At 55.6% G+C, this 7,485-nt stretch overlaps 1 non-coding gene across 1 annotated transcript; it reads left to right on the top strand.

Annotated features, from left to right (window-relative positions):
* The first annotated feature begins 6,150 nt into the window (after window positions 1-6,150).
* LOC122910903 lies at window positions 6,151-6,298 on the top strand. The gene has a single exon (XR_006385296.1). It is a non-coding gene; the product is annotated as a U4 spliceosomal RNA (small nuclear RNA).
* Window positions 6,299-7,485: the final 1,187 nt, after the last annotated feature.

Raw genomic sequence — 7,485 nt, 5'->3', positions numbered from 1 at the left:
GGGGGCCACAACAGCAGGCGACTGGAGGTCGGGTGCAGTGGGCCTCCTTTCCGCTCTGCTTTTTACCAAAGGCCGAAAGCCAGAGGAGGCAGATCTTCTGGGGAAGAGGAAGGAAGGGCACAGGGACCTGGGGCTCCCCACATGACTCCAAGAAGAGGGTAGGGCAGAATCTACTAGCTTTTATTTCGAAATCTTATTTGAAACGAAATCTGTTAAGAATTCAAAACTTGGTTGGGTTCCAGCGGCAGGCACCTACACAAGACTGGCAGAGGCTGGAACTTGGGGTGGAGCTTAGAACTCAGGGAACGGGCTTGGGGCTCGGTTGCAGTAGCAGCTTCCTTCACCCACTTAGTCTAGGTGGTGTGCACGCAGGCTCTGGGTGCGCATGGTGTATGCAGAGAGGGGGCATAAAAGGAAAGGAAATAAATCAAGTCTGCCCCTCCCACCGCCTCATACCCAAGCTCTCCGCCAGAGTCTAGCTGCGGCCAGGCTAGAGCTGGGCCTCTTAAGGAGGAGAAGCTGGATCCAGCCAGGATCCCAGCCCTTCCTAGAGTCCCTCATCTAAACTGCGCACACACCCGGGATCTCGGACACCACGTGTGAGAAAGGAGCATCCGTGGCTCTCTCGATGTCTCACACAGACGCAGGGGAGCTTATGTACCAGGCAGGTGGCTCCTCTCGGGAGGGTGGCCCTGGACTGGCGGGGCCCTACATGGGGGACTCAGGACTGCCACTGGGCTTCGGAGTAGAGCGGGAGAAGATGTTACGCAGACTCTCAGACTTCCCAGGGTCCTTGATTGGGGGCGGCTCCCCAATAAGACGGAGGGAAAAGGAAAAGGAGGTAGAGAACCAGTCCAGGCCTGGATTGGTCTGCAGGTCTGGGAGAACTAGTCCAGAGGTTTTCTCCCGCACTGAGCCACAGCTCAGCTTCCCCACCAGCTATGTGGCCCCCGGGTGTCCTGGGTCTCAGCCACAGAGCCAGGGACTTCTGCCACAAGACCCCAAGGTCTCCAAGATTCTTCCCAATCCCTGTCCATCCCTTCCAAGAGCTCAGCTTGAAGTTAAGGGGGAAAGCCTCCTCCAGGGCCTCTGTGCTCCAGGGCCTTTGTCTTCCGTCCTCCCTCCCTTACTGGGCAGAGTCACAGAGAAATGACTGGACACAGGAAGAACTCCTTGGGTGCTTCCCCATGCTTCTGGCACCCACAGAGTTGGAACTCCACGTTTCTGGGACAGTGAGCCCAAGGACCAAGCAAAACCTCAGACCTAATGTTCATCTCAGTCTCAGATGCAAGGCTTCACTCCTGATCGGGACGGCTATAGGAAGACCTAAGGAACGGGGATGCCCATGGCAGTCTAGGAGGGGGACAGCTCTGCATGTAGGACCTGTCTTCATTCCCAGACTGGAACCAATGAAGAGCTCTGAGGCCAATGCATTTGGATTTTAAAGCCCCCTAGACACTCTAGGAGAATTGTCTGTCTGCTTCCCTTTAAGGCAGAATGGACCTAACAATTGGCCTAAAGTCCCTCTATTAAGTAAACACCTTCATGCTCCCTAGAAGTTCATCTAAGGCAAAAGATCCTCTGTATAATCCCCGTGTCTTATTTTAAGTCCCTTTTCCAGCACAGACTTTGGACCAAGTTCCCAGTCCCCGCACAGGTGCCTCACAGTACCAGGAGGGATTATGGGGAGGAGTCTTTGACAGGGGCCCTACACCAAGGGTCTTAAGACCCTTGGCTGGTGAGAGGCCCCCTCAGTCATTGTCTCTTCAAACCCATAAGGGAGGCCAGAATCAGGCTGGATGGTTCTTGGGATAAGTGGTCGCTGCACTGAATCCCACCCCGGCTGGGGAGAAGAACCTTCCTAACAGCAAGAGACAGCATCCCTCTCCTTAGTTTGGAGGCGGGAGGCAACCCATAGGCTAAATCCCTGGGGCTCCCTGCCAGAGTGTGAGGGGCCACTCCAGGCAGGACGGAGATGAGGACCTAAGGGGACAGGGATGTGGGGAGCCAGAGCTCTGTGGGTTCCTGGAGCTCACGTCCCTCTTCCCCATCTCTCTTTTCAGGGGCAGCGTCACTGCTATAGGCCTGCGAGGTTGGCCCAGGTTATGGGAGGACGGGGGGGCTCTGCACTGAGGAGCCTATGCAGCCGATCTGGGAGCAAGGAGGCAGCGGGGAGGCATCCCTGGGGAGCTGAGGATACTAATAATAGCCAGAGGAGGCTGGAAGAGGAGGTGCCAACAGGTATTCTAGGCTCCTCAGTTTAGAGCCTGGCGGGGGAGAGCTTTAGTGTGTTGATTCATTCACTTCTCGCCGTTGCCCTTTGAGGATGGCGCTGTTATTATTACATTTTACAGGCGAGGACACTGAGGCACAGAGAGGGTGAGTGAATGGCCCGGGGCATAGCTGGTAAGTGCAGGTGGCAAAGTTGTAATTGGAGAGTCGCTACAAAGCCCACCTCTAGGATGTCGTCGCCCCCTACCCAGGGCCTCCTCTCAGCATCTCCCCCGCCCCCCCACTTTCCGCATCGAGGTCCCAGACTGTCTCAGCGCCGCCTGGACAATCCTCCAAGCTCCTCCCCGCCCCAGCCCCCTTAGGTGACGCTCCTCGTGCTCCCTCTTTATGCCTGGACCCATCTGTCCCCGATGTCCCCATCTGGGCGGCTGACGATGCTTTATAATTAGCGACCTTGGGTGGGCACGCGGCGCGGCGCCTGGGCTGGCGGAAGGAGGGCCACAGCAGGTGAGCTGAGGCGGCCCCTATATTGGGGCGGTCGGCGGCGCCCACAGTGACTGTGCTTCGTGCCCAGACAGCTGCCGCGGCCCTGGCCCCGTTGTGCGGTCCACACCCGGTGCGGTTGTTCGGAAAGGAGTCTCAAACTGAAATGCCGGCAGGGGCCAGGCCGACAGCGGCGCGGTCCAGCGCCAGGACGACCCAGGGAAGCGGCAGGCGCCGCGGGGAGCTGGGGGTGCGCGCCTTCCTCCCGGGGGACTTCGGGCCCCACTTCCCCCGCACGCCGCGGGCCCCAGAGACAAGCAAGTGGGCCGAATTGGCCCGCGGGCTCCCCGTTTGTAATCCCTGGACGGCCCAGTGTGCGCTGGCTTTGCCAGGAGGCGTCTTTACTGGGGGGTGCTCTGGCGGCCACATCGCGCCTGGGCGACCTCGCGAGGAACCGTGCGCCCGCGGACCCTCTGCCCTTGTTTCCCCGATCTCGCGTAAGCAAAATGGGTAGGCGCGGCCGGGCGGCTCGGTTCCCGCGGGGCGCTCACACCTACCACCCCCACCGCCCGGGCTCCCGCAGGCCCGCCCCGCCCTCCGGCTGCCCCAGCGGGGCCCACACCGGTCTGGTTCGAAGTAACTGCTTTGGGCCGCCTGCGGCTTTCGTTTGGGAACTTTTCCTCCCACGCGGCCGCACCGCCTCTGAGTCCACTGGTTGTGGGAAGAGTTGGGGTCCCCCGAGAGGGACATACGCAGATCCCGCCCCAGGCTCCTCACTTAGCGTGGGGGGCAAGTAGCGTCTCGAGGGAAGCTCGCGGGCCCACAGACACCTGCAAGTGCACGTACCCGTGTTGGTGCTCGGAGTCCGCGCCCGCAGGGTCATGCACGCGAGTTCGCTCTCACTCGGCCTCGAAGACCTGCCGGCCTGGAGCTCTGTAGTCCTGGTCTCAGGACTGGAAGCCCTGGGCCCCTGCTGAGCTCTGGATGCCGGGTGAACCGATTCTGGGGCTTGAGGTAGCTCTGTTTACCTCTTCCCTCCTCAGCTGACCTGTCTGTCCCTGCCCAGGTGCCTGTAGGTCCCCTAGGACCGGCCTGCCTCCCTTCCCTCCAAGCCCAGCCAGGCTCTAGTCCTGGAGCCCAGGATAAGGGCCAAGCAGAAATCGCCAAGGGGCCACAAGCAGGACCTTGTGCAATTCACTCATCCTCAAATCTTGGCAGGGAAAGCTGACTTCTAGATCAGGGATGGAGTGGCCTCTTGGAAGCCCTGGGGGTGCTTTCTGAGCCAGTTTCCTCTTCCAGAGAAAGAATGGAGTCAGGTTGTGTGATCACCAAAGCTCCCAGGCATGTCAGGGTCTAACTCTGATACCAGAGCCCTCTGGGTCCCGTGGTCCACCGCTGTGGGAGGTTCTGGGAACCTCTGGCCCACAGGGACTGTCATGAGTGAAAACAACTTCTTTTGGTGTTCTGTGTGTGTGCGGATGGAATTTATAGCCTGTAGACAATTCTGGAAATGTCTACCATCCTTTTATGAGGCTCCCCAGCAGTAGAAACTAGTTCAGAAGACTTTGTATCTAAATGTGCCTCCTGGGGATGCCTGGGTGGCTCAGTCGTTAAGTACCTGCCTTTGGCTCACCTTCAGGATCTGAGAGTCCTGGGATCGAGCCCCACATTAGGCTCCCTGCTCAATGGGAAGCCTGCTTCTCCCTCTCCCACTCCCTCATTCTTGTTCCTTCTCTCTTTCTTTGTCAGATAAATAAATAAATTCTTTTAAAAAAATAAATAGATGTGCCTCTTAGGTGTGAGTCTCTGAACAGTGAGAGTCAATGGAGGGGGAAGGGAAGGAGGAAGTTTCTGGAGTGTGGGGACTGAGACAGGAGTGTAAGTCCCCTGGGAATCATGCACTGATGGGGGACATGGAGATGTGAAGATGGATGGGCATCTTTGTTTTTACCCAGGACATTTGTGGTCGGACTTAGACCTCAACACCATAGTGAGCCAGGTTATAAGACACCCCCCATCCCTACTCCAGCCTCTGCTTCTTCTTATGGAAGAAGAATAATGAATAATAGTCCCTTTTTGTCACCTTCTGCCTGGCCCCAGCTGTGAATGGAAGTCCTGGGCCCCAGGGCCTGGCCAGGGTGTGGCCTGCTGCCAGATCTGGACCCTCAAATGCGAGCTTGGGCCCCCAAGAAGCAGCTATGAGTATGTAGGTCACGGCAGGATGGGTTGAGCACCATGGAGAGAGACCATGGTTGAATCATTGGGGTATGTGGTAGTATGCTATGTTGGCCAGGATGCCCTGGCTATTTGACCTTGAACATGAAGGAGATGTGGATTTGATGCTAGTACTGTGTTCAAAGGGCATAGGCTTGAAAGGGACAACCTAGGCCAGGACCTGGCACACAGGCACACCCAGGGAGGCGGACATGTGCATGGCTGCTGGGGTGTCATCTAACTGAACCTTCTGGAAGGTCTTCAGAGCTAAGATCTCTGTTGGTCTTGGTCACATGACCTGCCCTACAGCATGGGGAGAGGGGTGGCTCTGTATGCTTCAGGAGCCCAGGAGAGGCCTAGAGGACCTCTGGATCTACATACAGAGTCTGGTTCTCAAACCCCTCAGGGCAGGGCAGGGCCGCCTTCTCACTTTCACATGCCCCAGGGGGCATGGTTGGTCCTCACTGAATAGTCTTTGCATTACATTGTGGAGAAGGACCTATACTCCTCAGAGAAAGCAGAATCAGGTTCTTTTAAGAGCAGAAGCCAGGATCAGAGAGGAATTAATTGAAGGACAGTTTGCCTGTGAAAGCCAAGGCCCACAGTCTGTCCCTTCCCACCTCTCCCTCAGAGCCAGGCCTGCTGGTCCCTCTGTCTGTACCCATCTGGTAGGGGGTCGAGGGCACGGGTCAGCTGGAAGGCTGAGGATGCTTCCTGTTCTAGAATCCCAGCCAGGGGCCACAGGGAGAACAGTGGTGGGGCCCTGTGGGAGTTGGGCCAGGGGTTCCCCATCACTCCCAACTCTGAACTCACTCAGCTGTTCAGACCAGTGTAGCTAATGAAGACACCAGGAGCTGGTAGCTCAGCCAGGGGGGAAGGAAATGACTTAGAGCAGCCCAGGCTCCAGCAAAGACCTGCAGCAAAGACACAGAACCAGAGGCTGTTCAAACAACATCCCTTGGACACCTTGGACAACCCCCCTCAGTCTGGAGTCTGACCCTCTCTCTGCACCTGCTTCCTACATGCCCCACCCCCAACCCAGGGAAGATCAGGGCTCTGGCCCCACCGGCCCTCCAGCAGATCTGCTCACCCTCCTGCCCCCAGTGCGGTGGTTAATCCATCAGTTTCCCCTCCCACCCACCCCTTCCACCTCTTTCTGTTTGCTTTCATGGAGGTGAAACCCATACACATAAAATTCACCATTTGAAAGTGAGCAATTCAAGCTTTGCGCAGTGGCAGTATCGTAGCCAATGAGGTTTATCCGAGGCGCGATTATTGCTAATTGAAAGTGAGCAATTCAGTGGCATTCACAGAGTAGAGCAGCCACACCCCGATCTAGTTCCAGAACATTTTTATCTAGCTCCAGAACATTTTTATCGCCAAAGTAAAACCCTGCCCCCATCACGTGGTCCCTAGGCTCCCTGCCCCACCCCGCCCCAACCAACCACAAATCTCTCTGCCTTCTGTCTCTATGGATTGTCCTATTCTGGATACTTCAGATACGTGGACTCATACACTCTGTGACCTTTTGTGTCTGGGTTCTCCCCCTAGCATGTTTTTGAGATCCGTCTATGCTGTGGCACCTGTCAGTTCCCCATTCCTTTTTAAGGCTGAGTGTTATCCCTCTGTATGTCTATATCACGTTTTGCATCCATTCATCAGTTTCATTCAGTTCTGAGTAACGCCGCAGGTCCCTGCTGCAAGGTATCCTGGTGAAAAGAGGTCTGGCCTAGTTTAATAAGCCAGGTCTCTAGCTGAGGGTGCTCTAAAGCAAGGGGATTGACCTCTCTGGGCCCCAATCTACTCATCTGTAGAGTGAAAAGTTTGGCAAGGGTCATTTCAGGTTACAATCACTGTGACTTTTTGCAACTCTAAAGTGCCCCCCGGCACTCATAGAAAGGATCACAATGTCTTTTCTGCCAGCCACAACCCTGTGTCAAGGAAGGACCCCATTACAACAGGCCCTGCGACTTGCACAGTGCCCCCCAGTGGATCTCCCCCCCCCATCTGTACCTTTGGGTCTTAAAGACGCCAAATCTTAGTGAGTAATGTTTTGACTTACTCCCTTCTTGAGTATCCAGCCAGACTCTCAGCAATTGTGATTTAGTGATGAAAAGGCCAACTTATTTGTCGCACATACAGGTTCTCATTATGCACGGTTAAGAAGTGGACGTTAGGGTTGGGTGAGCCTGGTGGTGGGTATTATAGAGGGCACATATTGCATGGAGCACTGGGTGTGGTGCATAAACAATGAATTTTAGAACACTGAAAAGAAATAAAATGAAGTAGATATTTAGCTCAGTCAAAAGGATTTGACATTGGATGAGTGTACAAACTGATAACCTGACTCTGTTTCCTTGATCTTTCATTCCACGCACATTTACCATCTTGTTACATCTTGCTTTGGGCAGGTTGGCAACATACAGACAGAAAAACGGATTTAAGAAATACGCCAATTCTTAGTATGTAAGAGCTTTAAGACCTACCTGATTGGAGGGGGTAGTCAGCTGATCCTGTCCAAGTGGAATTGAACTTGGTGGGGGCAGGGGGGGGGAG

This window comes from Neovison vison, chromosome 6 (assembly GCF_020171115.1).
Source record: "Neovison vison isolate M4711 chromosome 6, ASM_NN_V1, whole genome shotgun sequence".
In the NCBI taxonomy this organism is placed as follows: domain Eukaryota; kingdom Metazoa; phylum Chordata; class Mammalia; order Carnivora; family Mustelidae; genus Neogale; species Neogale vison.
The sequence above is the reverse complement of the archived record's forward strand: the minus strand, read 5'-3'. Positions and strand labels throughout refer to the sequence as shown.